Raw genomic sequence first — 19008 nt, 5'->3', positions numbered from 1 at the left:
TGAATGAGCAGCAGGAACCAAATAAATTATAAAGAACTAGGTCAAATGCTAAAGAAAACTGACAACAGGAGAAAAAGTGACTATAACACAACAGCTGACATCTTAAAGGACAGAGCAACTCAGTGATGAAAGAACTAACCTAACTGTTTGCAACATATTTGCTACTGAATGCCACCAACATGAACAGACAAGGGAACTAGACGAAAGTGTTCCTCTTATCGGCAGTACGCAAGGCTTTCACTTCTGCCCTAGTCTGATACTGTGTTTCATCAGCCAAGAGGATGAGTTAGCTTACAATCCAGACTTTCACAAGCCAGACAGCATGAATGAGATAAATGAATGCCAGGAGTGGTTGGTGCTAAAAATAAGGTGTGGAGCTGTAGGTTCCAAAGACATAAACAATGCTCCCATTATCTCCTTTCTCCCACTCACTCCATCCCTATCCCATAGCTTATCAGATTTCCAAAGTGAAAATCTAGGAAAAGCCATCAGACGTTGGTTCATGGAAGGTGGGAGAATTCTGGAGTAGTCTGGCAAAGGAGAGGAGAAAGAAAGAGGATTGGATTAAGGAGGTGCACATAGGAGTGTATTGGCCTCTCTCTCTCTCCCATCATTATATTCCTATCTTCTCCATTCTTTGTGCTGAACTCTCTGCTGGGGTTAACCCAGACAACATCAAAATTGGATGACAGGTGGTAGGAAGATCATTTCGACCTCCAAGCATGTTATAAAAAAGCTGTGGTTGAAAGAAAACCCTGAAAGAGTGTGTTCTGAGTTTGTCTCAAGTAAAGGAAGAACTGACTGGCGGTTTCCAGAACTCCATTGATTAGGGTGAGTTTTCAGAATTGTTGATGAGGGAACGTAGCCTACGTAGAAATGCATGGGATTTTGTTTTGACTGGGCAATATTGATGGAACAAGGCTGCCAGCCCTTCAGGACATTTCTGGGAAGGTTGCAGGGTGTATAGCAGTGGCTTTGGGCAGAATCTTCCTCACCACTTCAACCAGCATCACTATTGCAGAGATTTACCCTCACTCTGCTGACCCTCTTTTTTCCTGGTCCTGACAGGGCCAGTTGAGGAGAGGGAGCTAGATGACACCACCATTTCCATGGCTGCAACCTGAGCAACTTCTGGGGTGTGAACCTAAGGTCCCTGTTAGTGCTTAAAGTGGTGGGTATTGCAGGGCGAAAGAGGGAGGAGAAGAGGATACCTGGTTCTCACAGGAGGGGAGAGGGCATGAGGGAGTGGAGCCACCCTAAGCTGCTGGGCTCTTTCTCTTCCCCCTGTGAGAATGGTATTGGCTTCTGAGGGGATGGGGGAAAGAGAGAACCAGCCTGCTTCCTGCCCCAGCCGTGATAGGCTGCTTTCCCCACTTGCTCACTTTGTGAGCTGATTAGCCAATCAAAGGGGTTCCCTCCCCCAGAGCCCCAGCTTGCTTCTTAGAAATGTATTTCCCAGATTGGGGACTGGTTGCAACCTAGCTTCCTTTAAGCACTGCTCTGTGTTGTGTGTCAAATTCCATCCCCTCCTTAGCACGCTGGCCTCTTTGCCTTCTGTCTAATAAGTGTGGCTTAGAGACCCATAAGTGACTATATGCAGATATTCCTTGATCTATATGCATTTATGACGGGACAACTTAGATGCTGGAAAATGTGGCCCAGGGAGCTTTAGACTAAAGCTGACTTAAAAAAAAAGAGGGCAAAATTATTCCCTGACACACTGAAGGTGCAATGAGTTGGGGAGTGGCTGAAAATAAGGTCCACGGGCAGGCCTCCGGGCACAGGAAAAAATGGTTATGGGAATGGGATCCTAGAAAACATACTGCAAAGCTCTTCCTGACTGCTGCGCTACAAAGGGACAGCATATGCTTCACTACCACTGGCTCCTAGCACTTTCTATTTCTTGTCATGCAGATACTTTACGACACATTAGCTGGAGGAGATAAGGGGAGGGGTTTGCTGAGTCCTTTATGAAGTTGTTTTCTGGTTTGTATTTTTTAAAGGCCCCACAAATCCTGTCCGCAAGTCTAGGACTGAGGAGAGCTCTTTTGGCCATCTGGACAGTTCTGTCCCATTTTGCTCTTTCACACTAAGTCAGTGAAAACAGGATGGAGGATTTGCAGAATGGTAGTTTAGGAGCCTCAAGCCTGGCACACAAATTACTTCTTCCAGCTGCTGGTTGTGGCCCAGATGGCTGCTGACTGACTAGCATATATGACCAGATCAAAGCCAGAGAAGAGGAAAAGCATCAATGCTTGAGGGACAGAAAGAATCCTGAAAGCAGATCAAGGAAGCAGAAGAAGTAGTAGGAGTTTGTCAGGAGGCCAAGGGTGCTGCAACTTCAGGAGCATCTTGCTGAAAAGGCGGGCGGGGCGGGGGGGATTTAATAACTATGCCAAGCTGCATCAATAATCCTGTGAGGAGGTGCAGTGCCTTCTTCCTGCTAGCCTCCCACTGGGAAGTAGCTATCAGGCATGAGGGTGTGGGGCCATGCCTGCCACACCATGTTGCTGCCTGTGTGTATAGATAAGGGAGCATGGGGACACCATCTTAAAGCTTGGTGAGGCTGTTGTTGGGGGACTGGTTCAGAGGAAGGTGAAAACTTTCTAGAATGTACCTCTCCAATTATGAAATTGTGTATATTAGGGAAAATATTCTGTCTTGCATTTGATTAGCTAAATGCCCTGAAGCATAGTAAAAGTGTTATTAGAGTTCATAGAATTAGGAAATAAATGAGAGAGTGAATTCTTGGAAGCCATAGATGATTGCTTCTTGGAACAGATTGTCCTTGATAAAGAGGAGTCCATTCTTGGTTTAGGCCTCTGCAAGTTATGAGTGAGGGAATTATCAGTGATAAAACTGCTGGATAACATTAACCTTACTAGAACCATGCAATTCTATGTCATTGCAATATTAAGGTTGTGACTTCATCTACCAGAAAATCAGGAAATTCAGAATTGAAGTTGCCATGATTCTGCCCAACTCTATCGATCAAACTTAAAGAATCCCCACAGTCCACCAGGAGCTGTCTTTAGCTCCCTCTGGTCGCTGTTAACAGCACTGCTCTATGCAGGGTGCTGGCTCTCCTTCCTCCTGCTAGGAGTCTGATCATCCCTCCTCAAGCTCCAGGTAGCTACTGAATTTGTTCTGCCCTGCAGCTCTTCTTATATGGGCCGGCCCGGCCCTGACTGGCTGCTCCTGGCAGTCCCTTTCCTATTGGCTGCTTTTGCACAGCCACCTTAGAGTTCTATTCATCCCTAACAGGCCAGTGTGGAGCAGGCACCCCATCACATAAGTTAATAAATAATAGCCAACATGGATTTGTCAATAATAGCAACCAATCTAATCGCTTTCTTTCACGGGATTGTTAGTTTAGTGGATAGGGGGAGAGCAGTAAATGTGATGTGTTTGGACTTTAGTATAAGGCTTTTGATACAATCCTACATGACATTCTCATAAGATAATTAGGAAAGAGTGGTCTAAATTACATTACTGTAAAGTGAGTGCATACCTAGTTGAAAACCTGTATTTACAGCAGTTATCAATGGTTTGCTATCACACTGGGAGAATATATCAAGTGGAGTCCCATATGGGTCTGTCTTGGATCTAGTACTGTTCAATATTTTCATTAATGACACCAAGCTGGGAGTGGTGGCAAGCACTTAGGAGGACAGAATTAGAATTCAGAATGATCTTGACAATTTGGAGAACTGGCCTGAAATCAATCAAATGAAATTCAATAAAGACAAATGCAAAGTACTACCCTTACGAAGGGTACATAAATACAAAATAGAGATTATCTGGCTAGACAAGAGTACTGGAGAGAATAATCTGGGGGTCGTGATGGATCACAAATTGAATATGTCAACAATGTGATGCTGTGGCAAAAAAGGCAAATGCCGTTCTGGGGTGTATTAACAGAAACCTTGTACGTAAGACACAGGAAATTATTGTTCTGCTCTACTCAGCACTGAGGAGGCCTCAACTGTAATATTGTGTCCAGTTTTGGGCATCACACTTTAACAGATGTGGACAAATTGGAGAGTCCAGAGGAATGAAAATGACAAGAGGTTTAGAAAACATGACCTGGGAGAAAAGATTGAAAGAATTGGGCATGTTTAGTCTTAAGAAGAGAAGCCGGAGGGGGAAACTTGATAATGGTCTTCATATATGTAAAATGTTGCTATAAAGCAGATGGTGATCAATTGTTCTCCATGTACACTGACGGTAGGACAAGAAATCATCAGCTTAGTCTTCAACAAAAGAGATTTAGGTTAGATATTAGGAAAAACCTTCTAACTAATTAAGCACTGAAACAGGTTACTTAAGAAGTGGTGGAATACCCATCAGTGGAGGTTTTTAAGAATAGGTTGGACAAGAACCTGTCAGCGATGATCTAGGTATACTTGGTCCTGCCTCAGTGCAAAGGATGGACTTCGTGACTTCTTGAGGTCCTGTCCAGTTCTACAGTTCTAAGACATCACTTGTATACATTTTCAGAGCAAAAAGTAGATGGAAATAGTGTTACCATTTTGCCCATTACTTTGGGGTATGCTCATTTACTACGGTTACTCTTCTGGGGGAGGGAGGTTCTGTAATTCTATCAGTGTACTGCTTGTGTCATTTGTGTTCTCACATGGAGCTCTACTTCTCCCTTCTGCAGTGGAGTTATCCTGAAGAACCTAGGTTGCCTAGGGCTGGGTTATTCCAGTCCCAGAATCAGTGTGTGTGTGTGTGTGTGTGTGTGTGTGTCACACTAACAGAGCATGTCTGAGAGGACTGGGTTAATCAGCACTCCCAAGCTGACCCCTTATATGCCCCTGGACTCAGCAGACTAGGTCAAACAGCACTTCCAAGCTGCTACCCTCATATGCCCCAGGTTCAGCACGTTCCTATCTCCACTTTCACATTGCAATTGTTCTGGTAGTAACCCACTTGATGAACAAACCCCATAGGATTTCTGGGCAGGGCAGGGATCTTTAGCTTAGATACGAATTGCTGCAGAGCGAATGGGGAAGCCAAAAAATACCCATGCTGGGGGGGGGGGGAAAGCAACCATCTTAAACATGAAAGTTATTTATTGCCAGATAATCACCATATAAGGGGAGCCAAACAAACAAAACAGTTATAATATTAAATTTAACTTAAATTTGATTACAAAAGTCAGGTTTAGAAAACTCTAACTGATCACACAAGTCAGGGTCAGAAGGTTATACAGAGAGAGAGAGAGCTGGAGTCTCACCACTCCATGAAGCATGAATCAATCAGGGGTCCCAGGTGGTAGTGGTAGATGACGGTCCAGAGTGCTGGAGACAGGCAGAGCCCCCAGCACGATCAGTCAGGAGAAGATGAAGTCCCAATGGAACTGATGCAGATTTTGGATCCAGGCATCAGAGCACTTACTTGAGCGGGAAGGGGTTTTTGTAGAGAAAGAACAATAGTTCAAGGGAGAACACTAGATTTGTTTGTGGGTAAACAGATGGCTCAAGGAAGTGTACCAAAGTTGTTTTGTTCAGGCTAGACAATAAGAACTGATCATTCCTGGCTACGGGCAGTGTTCCTTCAGGGAGCTCACAATGCAATTAGACAGCTTCTGTATTTTGGATACCAATAAAGGATTTATTACAGAATTGGTCTGATAACTACTGAGTTAGGTGTGTGCAGGCGTGGGTTCATTAACATCTGGAGCCAAGATCTCCCATCATGCACTGCTTCCCTGCTTTTCTGATCCCAGAGTTCAATGCAGTTCTTGCCTTGGAATCTCTGTTCTCCATTCTGTATGCTAATGGAGATGCCTCCCTGTCCCATCTTTGATACAAATGAGGCTAGAGGAGTTTCCTTAATCCTGTCACCCTTGTCCGGAGGGGTTTAGGTGTGTCTTCAACTGCCTTTTCATTGCTTTTTGTAAGTCTTCTGATCAGCTTTGGTTCAAGCAGAGGCTGTGGGGTCGGGAGGGAAGGTCTTCTGTGAGTCAGACAGGCTGGACACTGCACTCTGGTTACCCAAGAACACAGAGCTGATAGGTAACATTAGGCATCAAAATGTGTATTCACTGATTGATGCTCTCTTACTGGTCTAATATTTTTTCCCTTAGCATTTTGTAATACTGCATGGATCCATTTTAATAATAGATTATAAATTAATCTTTATTCTTTAACTTCACATTTTTCCATTTCTTGTAAGAAAAGAAAATGTCTTATTGTATCAAATTTCATATGCAATTAAATGGAATATTTCCTTAATAAATGTAGAATTAATTGGTAGAATTTACTTCCACAAGAAAATAAGTGTAATATTTTAGTTGAATTAATAACAGTCCCTACTTTTTGAGACACATAAGAAAAAGAGATGAGGTAGATATGCAAGTTCTACACACATATACGCACATTATGCTTCACAATATACAAACAGAAATATGATAAAAACATAAAACACTCTTGCTGAAAAGTTGCAATGTAACACTACTTTACTTCTTAGAATTCAGAACAGAGAGACAAAGTAGGCTGCTCCCTAAAACAGAGAGTTACAATTCAAGCCACCTTATTCCAGGCTGGCTGGCTGCAGACTGCAGATTGCATGCTTCTCGATACAGCCTCAGGCATGGTGGGGGTGCTGAGAGCCATTGAACCAAATTGTAAACTCTGTATATGATGGAAACCACTTGAAGACAGGGGGGTGCAGCAGCACCCCTAGTTCTAACGCTTAGGCAGAGCCCCCTAGCCAAGTAGAAACAGGAAAATCCATGAGAATTTAAGTGTTAGGTCACAATTTTAACACAGTTTTCAACCCACTCTGGATGTGTCACATGGCCATGGCCCCTTTAAGAGGGAAGAAGCCAGTGCACCTGTGACTAGTCAGCTGCCTCCCAACTGGGCTTAAGAGTGAGCACCTGGGCCCTCAGGAAAGAGACTGGAAGGATGGAGTGTGAATGTTTGCGTGTACACATGCACAAGAGAAAGGAATGAGTGAGCAAGTAGCAATAGCAGCAAAAAGCTGGCCAGAATTATTGGGAGAGAGCAACAGGAGACCTGGGAGAGAGAGCACTAATGGTGATGAGAGCTGGTACAGAGAGTTCCTGGGAAGAACAGAGGCTGAAGGAAGTTGTTAGGGGGCACTGTTTTAACCTTGTAAATAACTCTCATTTCTTTTATTAGTTAATAAATCTTTAGTTAGTCTATTACAGGATTGGCTGCAGATGTTGTCTTTGGTTTCAGCTCTGATTACAAATGACCTGGGTGACTGGTCCTTTTGGACTGAGAGTAACCTGAATATCATTGTGATTTTTGGTGTAAAGTGACCATCTATCCCACAGTCCAGCTTGCCTGGGTGGCAAGATAAACTGGAATGCCCAAGGGGACAGTCTGTGACTCCATGTCTGTAGTGTAGTCGTAGCTGGGTCAGACCCAGGATATTAGAGAAACAAGGTAGGTGAGGTAATATCTTTTATTGGATCAACTTCTGGTGCTGAAAGACACAAGCTTTTTGTAGAAGGGTTGAAAGTTGTTGCTGCTGTGAAGGCTGTTGAGCTGCTCAATGCTTCTGTCCTTGGAGCTCCAGTGTTATCAGCACTAGCAGAGAGCGCGCCTGCTAATTCAGCAGACCTTGATGTTACTCATAAAGAAAGACCACAGGCAGAGTTCAGTGGCAAAGGTTTATTTCCCTCAAGGCACAGTTCTAACGACTCGTACAACTTGCACAAGTACATGAACACAGGAGTGCCCCATGGCAAGGAGTAGCTCGATCTGCAGCAGGAGTCTCTGCTGTTCTTTCAGCCACACAAAGGGTTAAGGCAAGGTAACCTGATATTTATAGACTGAGACAAACAACTGGGATAGATGACTTGCCTACCACCTTATGTGTTTCATCTGTTCGTTACCTCCCAGTACTTCTTAGGAGTGCTTATGTTTTAGCAACACTAGCAGCACCTTTGCCTGGTTCATGTATTGAATAGTGGATCTGTAAGCATCTGCTTTAATGAATGGCCTGACTTTTTTGTTCACAGCCTTTGTTACAGGGCTCAGGTCTTGCACCAGGCCTGGTGCTCTAGGCTCTATCTCTTAACTACATTTCCCTGCTTTTTGTCTTTTTATGGGAAGGATGTTTACCCATCATCCCAGAAAAGCCTAATGTATGAACTGAAAATGACTCACTGGGCTAAATAGCTTCTTGGCCATTTTGTTTTACCCATCCATACACTCATGTCCCATCTGTCCAATGGTCTGCACATTCCTTCGTATGACTTGTGGAAAGTTTCCTTCAGTCAATTGATCTGAGTCTCATGTAATGGGCCTGGGAATGTTAGGGCTGAGGCTTTAGTTGAGAGGTGTAGTCTTAGAGTTGTTCTGAATTATTGGGATTGGCACTGTTACAGTGTGTTCCACAGTGCTATGTACATGAGGAGTAAAACAGGAATATGGAATAGTGACATCACAAATGAGGCCTGGAGCACTGGGCCTGGTGAAAGGCCAGAGGCCTGAACCAAAGTCAGCCAAAGCCAGGCTATGAGAAAAAGGCAGGCCTGTCAAAAAGCAGACGCTTGATTGTAAGTTCACTGTCTGATACATGAACTTGGCAAAAACATAGTTAGCATTGCTAAAACACCAGCACTCCTAAGAAGTACTAGTATTGATCATTCATGTAAACACATTGCAGAAGGCTAGGACAGGTACACCCCAACATAGAGATATGGTATAAACACAATCCTTGGTGATGGTATGGGAACACACTGACCTCAAATAAAACAAGGATGGGAGGTCAGGATAATGGATGAGGATGTTTTGTTCAAGCCAACAGGTACAAAGCGTAGGGTTGGAAACTAACGTCAGAAGAGTAATACGTAACATGTTTGTATCAATGAACAAAAGGAGATGTCATAGGAGGGACACCTTTGTCCAGGTAAGGGGGCAGCAGAAAGTCCTGCTGCTGACTGAGCTGGTCCATTGTGATGGGTATACATGTGTTAGTGTATCTGTAGCTCCTATGGGGCGCTAGTACCATGCTTTGCCAACAGTAAACCTGACCGAACGCCTTCACCACTGAACTGTGCTATCTGTGCAGGACTGGCACAGCATATGAAAAGCACACACATGTACACCAATTGACCACGGTTGCTATACAGTATTGTCCATCCATGTTATAGGTTACCCTCACTGCTGGTTGTCACCACCTGGTAAGCTTCACTGGGAAGGAGAGAGGAGCAGCTAGCTTCTCTGTTCCATTGGATTGGCCTGAATTATTGTGGCCAGCCCACACACTGGAATTGCGATGTCAGAACATTTCTGGCATAACAAGTGTGTGTGCAGTGCTCTGTAATACGCCAGTAGTTGACATAGATCCAGTTGTTCCTTGTAGATGCTGTCTTCCAGATAACCTACTGAAAGGACAGTAATTTATCAAATATTGTTGTCAGAATTCAATAGAGGTAATCTGACACTGGACAAGATTGTTTTGAATGACATGTGCCTTAGTTAGGATGCACTGTCTCTGGCCCCAAATCATGACTGATACTAACAAAAAAGTTGTCTATACAAATGGCAAATTACATATAGCAGTGCTATGCTGAGTTGATTAGACTCAAATGAAGTGAGGATGAATGCAGGGTACATCATAGCTCCAAATTTATACAGAAACCTTCTCCCTTTATATACACTACACATCTCATTATATTTCCTGTACATGACATCACATTATTTTGCAGGAACCAATCCTTGTGCACTAACTGTGGTTCAATTTTCTCTTTACCTTATCTCTACATTCTTATTTTATCCCTCATTAGCGAATTCATAGTAAATAGTTCCCTCTGTGTTTTCTGTCTTATCTTAGTTGGCTCAGACATTCTGTCTTCTTAGCCTACTGTCTTTATTTACTTATTTAACACAAAAATTATGTTTTCAGCCTAATAATTTATTTCCTTCCCTAATCCTATCTTCTCTCCATGTGTTAATTACTTATGTCAGGCCAGGCCCCAACTTGGTCGTTCAGGTCCTTCACCTCAGGACACACAGAGTTGTAAGCCTCCACCACATCATAGTTGCAAATTTGTAAGACAAAAAGGGAAGAAACTATTTCTTGCTGCTTCTTTTACTTACTTTTGTGAGCTTTGAGTTGGCTTCCTTGAACCCAGCTCTGCCCTTTACTTCCCAGGTCAAGCCAATCCAACACCAAGCACAGCCAGTACCACCTTGCCTTTAGGAAAGACTAGTAGGGAGCTTGATCTTGGATCATGACTTTAGATCCCACTTGGTGCTCGATTAGGTCTTCTTTGACATCAAACCACACTTGGTCTTCTGTACTTCTGCCTCATCAGTTGACACACTCCTTTTTCCTTGGTCTTATTACAACTGTTTCCCCTCCACCTCGAATCTGAACCAGGTGAGTTACTCCAGTAACTCCCTGAATTTTCCCTTGCTTTGTCTCATCTGACAAGTGCTCTGCCATAGTTATTGCTGCCATGCTGTCTAATAACATTTCCTTGACCCCTGCTATAGTGGTTTTTACTATGTGGCATCTCCAGTCATCCTGTGAAAGGGGTGCTACAAAAGACAGCTGTGGTGCCAAGGTCTGGAAGCCCTATTGGGAGTTTACCAGGTGATAATGCTCATTGGGCTATTCCTCCCCTGCCCCCACCCGACATCTTTTCATCTTTTCACTTCTTCCTTTAGTTTTTCTTTCTTAAGCTGCCAAAATGGCACCCCTGATCTTCCATGTTCCTGATCTCTCCTAATGTGCTTCCAATATAGTGGAAGTATTGTTTGCTACTTTTCCCATTTTAACAGGCACAGGTCTAGGTCTTAGTTTAAGTTTTACAGAAACCTGGCTCTCATTATGCGGTGGTGGTTGCAATGTGGTGGTTCCTTCCCATGGGCTGCTTGTTGGCAGTTAGTTTGAGTCATTCCACGGGTCCCCATTCCATCTTTTCTGTTTGCTAGGGCCTCCTTTCTTCCATTCTGTCCCATCCTTCAAGCACTATGTAAGTATCTGAAGCCCATTGTTGTCCAACAAGATTTATAGTAGGGGATGGCACTTCTCTTTTTTGCAAATTCTCGACAGCTGTTTCCAATTTTCTATTCTGTCCCTGTGCTTTCTAGTGCTCTGTTGCTTCTTCTAACTTTTTCTTTGTTTCTGTTACTTGCCTCGCCAAGTTTGTGATGTGTTGTCTAGGACTCCTCACTGCTATGGCCATTCATTGCAATATTCTACATTTATTATTACTTTTTAAAGCCTTGGTCTCTGCCATCACTTTACATGTTTTCCCACTATCCTTTTTGACCTCATGTGGACCTCTTTTGTTGGCTACCCAGTGCATCCATACCGCATCAAATTCTGTGGGGATATTTAGGGAGAAGATTAAGGGATCTCCTAGCTCAGAGTTTTCTGCCATCACAGGTTGCTTGTCACTTACCAAATCAGTGGTCTAGGTCACCAATGTAGAAAGGTGGAAAGTTTTTGCTGTGACGCTATCAAAGCTGCTAAGCTGTTACAGCTGCTCAGTGCTTCTGTCCATCGTGCTCTGGTGTCAGAGATAGCAGAGAGTGCAGCCTGCTAATTCAACAGACCTCAATGTTACTCACAGAGAAAGACCACAGGCATGGTCTGGTGACAAAGACACTCGGCTAGATTTATTTCACTCAAGGCACAGTCCTAATGACTCACACAACTTGCACAAGTACATTAACACAGGAGTGCCCCATGGCAAGGAGCGGCTCAGTCAGCAGCAGGAATCTCTGCTGTCCCCTAGGCCACACAAAGGGGTACAGTGAGATACCCTGATATTTATAGACTGAGACAAACAACTGGGATAAACAACTGACGTACTGCTTTGTGTCTCTCATGACATTTGTTTGTTACTTTCCCTTGTTCCTGATATCTCGGACACAACATCCCTGTTCATTGTTCTGTCAAACCATCTTATCGTGTACTAGATTAGGGTGTATATGTACTAGCATTCTGGAATATATTTACATAAATATCTAGTGCATAGTACTTCTTTGGAGTGTCTGTTTTAGCAACACTAGTTGCAACTTTGCCAAGTTTATGTACTAGACAGTGGACCTGTAAGCATCTGCTTTAATGAATGGCATGACTTTGGTTCACAGCCTCTGGTGTAGGCTTCAGGTCTTGCACCAGGCCTAGTGCTCTGGGCTTGCGCTCTCTCGCTCTCGCTCTCTCTCTCTCTCTCTCCTACACTTTAGACTCAGACAGAGCTCTTCTTCAGGTCTGGGAAAGGTACTCCCAGTGTCACAGCTAAATGCAAGGTGGATTGTTTAACATAGGTAGTTAACTCATATACTAAGAACCGTTCAAAGTAGAGTGGCCTGTTATTAAACCTGCACACCTCTTTGAAAAGATGAGCCTGGGAACTTAAATTCATAACTCATCTAGATTTATGGCTTATTACAACAATCTGTAACCCACTAACCCCTCTTTTTTGTCCTATGACTGCAGGGGTATTAACAGGTGTCCCTTAGAATATGTGCCAACTACTTATGCTTAACAATCTGTTCCATCTTGCATTTAGCTGTGATGCTTGGAGAACCTTTCCCAGATCTGAAGAAGAGCTCTGTGGGGCTCGAAAGTTTGTCTCTTCCACCTACAAAAGTTGCCTGGTCCCTGTGACTTTATGGTAAGTCTGTTATAGTGCTTTAGGAGTTCACACTTGTTACTGAGTTGGTGAAATCTAATTGTAGAACATACAACCAGATTGAGGTTTCTGCCCTGCTTTTTGACGGTCTGACTTGAAGTTGGCACTCAGCCATGAGCCACTGCAGACAGTGTGACACATGGGGCAGGGAATCAGGAGTTTTAATACTGGCTCCATTACCAGTTTACCTGGGCAAGTCACGTAACTCATCTGGTTCATTTTCTCCATCTAGAAAACAGTGATGTTTAACTATTTTATAAGAGTCTAGTGAGGATTGATTTATTATTTAATGTGTGTAAAAAAACTATAAAAGTGCTAAGTATTATTATTAAGCCAGAAGGGTGAGTCAGTGATCCATTTCCTATCTGAGCTTGCCTTCAGGGTATTGATGTTTTGGCAGATTACAGAAACTGAATTCCTGCTTATATTGTGCTCATATACCAGGGCTACAATTATAGGAGGAAGATGCATAGATTCATAAAGCTAGTAAATCTATATGGCCTTCACAGGCTGCACCTATTAGCCTCTCTGGGAAACAGACAATTAGGCTCATACCATTTAGGAGGGAGGAAGGAGGTCAAGTAGTTAATGCTCTGGCCTAAGACTGCAGAGATTTCCTGCTCTCCCACAGACTTACTGTGTGGCCTTGGATAAGTCAGTTCCCTGCCCATGAAGTGGGAAAATATACTTCCCTACCTCACAGCGGTGTTGTGGAGGTGCTCAAATGCTATGGTAATAAGAGCCATGTAAGTAACTAAGAGATTTCTAATAGATTATATTCACCAAGATTCTGATTCAAGCAAGCATCCTTATTCAACAAAGCACTTAAACATGCAGTTAAGCCCTGTAGACTTCAGTGGGACTTAAGTGCTTTGCTGACTAATACATGCTCATATGCTTTCTTGAATTGGGACCAAAGAGCAGGGCTTGGTCCTAGCTTCCATTATTTCTTCAACTGCTCATTGGCCTCCCCCATTCTCCCTTGCACACTGGCAGTATGTCTTTTCCCAGGGGAATGCTGTAGATTTCCCAGTCCTGCTCGCATTAAAAGCAATGGCATTTTTGCAACTGACTTAACAGAGAACTTGGATCACATTCTCACATAGGCTTTTCAGAAGATACAGTTGAGATTTTATTCCAAACCAGGAAACTATTTACTAGTAAAGACATAAAATTAATAGAGACTTCAACCGAAACTAAACTAAACTAGGCATCCTGGGTCAAATCTTTGAAGGTATTTAGAGCTCAAAAGCACAAAAATAATTAAGTGTCTAAGTCCCTATTTTTAAGCACCTAAGAGCAACTTTGGGGGGTGGGGGTGGGTGGAGGGAGAGACATGACATGAAAAACACCTTTATTCACATAAAATCCCATTAAAAACTATTTTAAAATGTTATAAAATTACAATATATGCACAGAACATGAATAAAATAAAGCAAAACGCATCTTAAGCGAACATTACACATGGATCACTAAAGCATCATCATCACCAAGTTCACTCAAAATCTTGTTAACACACCAAGTCAACCAAAAAGTGTCCCAGTTACAAGTCAATTTATAAAAGGTGTAATCAGTCTGCAGCTGGTCCACAATCAGTCCACAGAACATCACACCATTCTACTCCAGCCATTCTGTTCCAGTGAGATTTCAAACTGGCTAGTTTTGCCTGACCCAGTGAAAAGTTTGCCAGGCAGGAAGTTGGCTGAATGCAAGCTCTGTATCTCACTCCAAGAGCAAACATGGACTTGGAGAAAACCAGCCCCCAAACAGATGCTACAAAAAAACCAACCAACCAAAAAAAAAACAAAGAGGAATCAAACAGAGGCAATGTAGAAAAAACTGAGCCACCATCTCTGAAGCTCAACAGATGGGGCACCACACAGACACCTCAGAGGTAATATGGTGCACAAAATGATTAGTTGCTATAATGCTATGCAGGAACCTCCACTGCAAGTCACTGGAATGCTTAGAAAGAGGAGGTTTGTACAATGTCCTCTAAGCTGGGGACATAGACTCACCTAGAGACAGGGGCATCCTCCAGGATGTATTAGGGAGGTCAGAGAAGGTGGCATAATGCCGCATCTTGACACACATGCCATAGAACTGCTTCTTGGTCATGGTTGCAAAAAAAATCCATCAAACCCTTCCAGGTCAGCAATCTGCCAAGTTGCACAAGGATATCGTCCACAGAAAGGGAGACAACTAGTGAGAGGAACACAGGATTCCCCTCAGAAGAACAATCCTTGCAAAGCTTTCCGCAACTATTGAGCAACCTGCTGAGGACGCACCACCTGGAATTCAGTGGAGACCTTATCCAAAAGATCTTATCCGGATTCTGGTCTGAACTGCAGGAGCTGTTGCCGATTTCCAGCTTGACCTACTAGGAGCAAGAAGGTGGGGCAGCTTGGTCAACCCAGCCTGAATCAAAGCAGAAATCAGGCTGCTGGAGGAGAGAGCTTTAGCAGGAAATAGTGAGTCTCTTCCAAGAGCCATAAACTGGGAAATGCCTGGTCTAGCCATGCACTTCACAGAAGTTGCCAGGCATTAAAAAGACCATTACAAAAAGGAGGCAAATCTAGACTCTGTAATGGACCAGGTGCCAGTAAAAATAGATGAGAGTCAAAGCCCATCCATACTGCATGATGGAGGGGAGGAAAAGCTAGAGACTTCTGGGCCAGTGGGGAGTCGGAGTATAGCAATGACTGAACAGACTGGATGTGAAAGGCCACCACCCTGCTGACTAAATCAGTGAGCCTCTGGCCCTTGTCATCTAACGACAGAAACAGCAAAGCAGAGAACAACCAGTGGTAACTATTAAAAATGGTTAATATGCCTCTGAATCCAGTCCAAAAAGCCCAGGGGAGGGTCCAGAGATACCAGCTGGTGCCAGAACAGTAAGACAACAAGGTTGTTGGCAATCAAATCTTGTCTCTGAAAAGAGAGTCCAGGAAGGAGCCAGTGCCATTTCTGCAAACGGCCTTGCACCTTTTCCTCAGCCCGCTCCCACTTCCTTAGCATATATGGTTTGGATCTGAAAAAGACCCTCAACACCTTAATCCCAGAGGTGCCCCATTGCAATTGTTGGGGCAACAAAGGGGGGCCACTACACTGCCAAGAGCCCAGTAAGATTGAATTCCTCTTGGCCCAGTTAATGCGGGCAGAAGATGCCTGTTCATACACTTGTGCAAAGAGCTTGCGCATCACTGTCAGACATGATAAAAACTGAGCTATCATCAGTATAGGCCGACAGATGAACCAGGAAAGCAACTGTCACCCCAGCACAGAAAGGCCAGTCAGACGGCTTCCAAGGAGATGCAGAAATGGCTCCAAACTAAGACCATATACTATCTCAGACAGCGGACATCCCTGATAAATACCTCTTCAAACCGGGAAGCAGAGGCTAAAACTGTTAATCTTTAGGATGTTAAAAACGGTATGGTACAATAAAGAAATACATGATGAGAACACTGGCTTAATCCCAAAAGCTTGTAGTGTTTTTAAAAGATAACTATGGTTAATTCTATCAAAGGCCTTCTCCTTGCCCATTGAAGTAAGCCTCTCATCCAGATTACAAAATTTGCCAACAGTAAGAACATAATTAATTAAAAAACATTTATCAAAAATACAGCAGTGAGGAATACAATATGTTTGATCAGGGTGTATCAACGAGTCCAGACAGTCTTTCAGCTGGTTAGCTAAGATCCTGGATAAAATCTTATAGTCAGACAGGGAAGAGAAATAGGTCTCCAGTTCTGTAAATCACAGAAGTCCCCTTTTTTGTGCAGCCATGTCATCACAGCCCTACAGCAAATGAGGTTCAGCTCTTTCTCCTGGGTACACTCCAGCACCCCTAGAAAAATATCACGATCAAGAAGATGCCAGAAATGCTTGTAAAATTCAGATGGCAGCCGATCATTTCCTGGGGTCTAGCCTGTCAAGAGCTGCTGGACTGCAACAGAAAACTCCTGCAGTGATAACGGGGCATCCAGGCACTGTTGTACCTCACTGGTCAGACAGGAAAACCCCTGGGGCATCTCCTTCATTGCCAGCACCTCACAGGCTTCACGGCAGTATAGAATACTGTAAAAAGAAACAGCTGCTTTTAGGATCTCAGCAGGGTCAGCCGTCAGATGACCACCCTGCAGACAGAGGTCTAAAAGCTGTTGACGGTCTATAGACTTTTTCTCCAACCTGAAAAAGAACCTTCTGGGAGCATCACTTTCATGGAGCTGAGTAAAATGGACCTGAACCAGGACACCTTGCAGCTTATCTTCTAACAAGCACCTCAGAAGGTGATACTTCTCAGTTAAGGTTTTGTGCATTTGAATCAGATTTTCCATAGCAAAATGTGCCATGAAAGCCCAAGATATCTCATTCCAGAGCACTCATGACCTGATGCAAGGACCACATGGAAGCCTGGATATAATCTTGGCAGAACAGTTGGATATGGACCTTTCTGACATCCCACCAGTATCTCAGGGACTCATAAAGAGGCTTGTGTTGCTGTCAATGCTCCCAAAAAACATCAGCCCTCTGGGTGAAATTCAAGTCCTGTAATAATTGGTATTAAATCACCAATGGGAAGTACAGGCAAGAAGAAGAGACACATTGACAGAGACATAATGGTGATCAGACAAGCAAGTGGGAGACATGGAAGACCAAACAAACATATTCACACTGGCCTTCATGGTATAAAATTGATCCAGTCTAGCCCGTAAGACCTGGTTGGGAGTAGCCTTCAGTGAAGAGTACAGACTAACAGTGGAGTGAGAGAACCTCCAAACTACTAGCCCAAAGGTCAGCTGGAGACAATACATTTCCCTGGCTGATGGAGGGCGTGGTCTCCTCATGGTTCCTCTCTAAACCATAATCTACAGTGCAATTGAAATCCCCTCCCAGAACAATAATGGTATCAGGGTCACTGCTAAGCATGGCATGGGCAAGTGTCTACAGAAAGGAGACATGATCTCACCCCAGTGTAGGGGCATACACAGTAAAAAGATTAAAAACAATAATGCCAATATGTGTTTCCAGCTGGAGGAGCTGGCCATCCACAATCTCCTTCACAGAGAGGAAAAGAGAACAGCTATCTCAGGGGTGACACTGGAGCCAGGAGTCTAGAAAGTTTCCACTTCCCAATCCTTCAATCAGTTCTCCTGATTATCAGGTTCTGAGTGCATTTCTTGCAAAAGGACCACAACTACCCCATTTTGTCTGAGATAGTCAAAGAGTTGTGCCCTTTTTATGACCATCCTGACATCCATTAATATTTAGAGCTAAAATTGAGGCACACCATGGAGACAATAGACAGTGGAAGTACTTTTTGAACAAAGTGAGCCATGGGGAGACATATATCTTGAACAATCCCTGCACGTGCCCTTGATCAAATAGAAATAGTCCCACATAAACCCACCCCTTGGTTCTGTTCTTCACTCCCATTTCTAGAACCTGTCTCTGTTTCCTCTGCAGGGAGGTGCTCCTCAACCTCCAGGACTCACTTATGTCCAAGCACAAATGATAGGGTCACAATGGAGGATTCCTTTGGGGGAGCTGCTCCATGGACAACAGCAGACCGCATATGGCCTGTGGTGCTGGAAAACTGTTAGTAGTGGGGGTGCTGGAAGCCAGCCTCCTTATTTCTGTCTGGGTCCCCCTCCCCGCCCCAGCTGAGGCTGGGACCAGGGCTGTGTCCCTGGGAGAGGGGGACCCAGACATAAGTAAGGGGGCCGAGGCCACAGCTGGGGGACCCAGACATAAGTAAGTGGGGTCAGCAGCCAGGACCCAGTATGCGGGGCCAAAAGCAGAGCCCCTACCATGGGGCTGGGTGTGGGCCCCCGGGAGTGGAGCCCTGGGAGTGGGGCCAGGGGCCAGGGAATGGAGTCGGCAGCCAGGGCCCTAGGAGCGGAGCCCCAGGCACGGGGCTGGGAGTGGGATAGGCCGCAGGAGTGGAGGGGTGGGGCCAGCAGCCAGGACCCGAGCCCGAGGTGAGATGAGGGGTTGGGGAGTGGAGTGCAGGCGGAGGGCCAGGAGCAGGGCATAGGCACGGGAAGCACCCCCATGTTTTATGCGCGGAGCCAGTGGCTGGGGAGTGGGGTGCAAGGCCAGCAGCCCCACATAAAACCTGGGGTTGCTGCAGCACCCCTCACACTCCTAATTCCCATGCCTGTGCATATGGCAAGTGGGGGAGATATGGCAAGTGGGGGCAGTACAGATTAAGGCTGTTTCCTGCTGGTACCTTAATGTTTTAGCCCCCTCCCTAGTCCTCACTATCCTAGGGTCCCACATTTTTACCAGGGACTCTTGTATCCGCAGTGCGTGGACAGGAACCCCTCCAATGACCAATGTCACCACACAGGAAAGATTTTCAG

At 44.4% G+C, this 19008-nt stretch overlaps 1 protein-coding gene across 3 annotated transcripts in view; it reads left to right on the top strand.

Annotated features, from left to right (window-relative positions):
- Positions 1-385: 385 nt before the first annotated feature.
- LOC127049752 (uncharacterized) overlaps positions 386-19008 on the top strand; it is a 62974-nt gene continuing 44351 nt past the window's right edge. For 2 of the 3 annotated variants that reach the window (XR_007774042.1, XR_007774041.1), the window contains exons 1-2: positions 386-831; positions 12518-12622. The gene's annotated coding sequence lies outside the window, so the exon portion shown is untranslated. Of the gene's footprint in view, positions 832-1068; positions 1172-12517; positions 12623-19008 lie in introns of all 3 variants that reach the window. The other variant, XR_007774043.1, reaches the window with a different exon arrangement.

This window comes from Gopherus flavomarginatus, chromosome 4, assembly GCF_025201925.1.
Source record: "Gopherus flavomarginatus isolate rGopFla2 chromosome 4, rGopFla2.mat.asm, whole genome shotgun sequence".
NCBI classification, from domain to species: domain Eukaryota; kingdom Metazoa; phylum Chordata; order Testudines; family Testudinidae; genus Gopherus; species Gopherus flavomarginatus.
The sequence above is the reverse complement of the archived record's forward strand: the minus strand, read 5'-3'. Positions and strand labels throughout refer to the sequence as shown.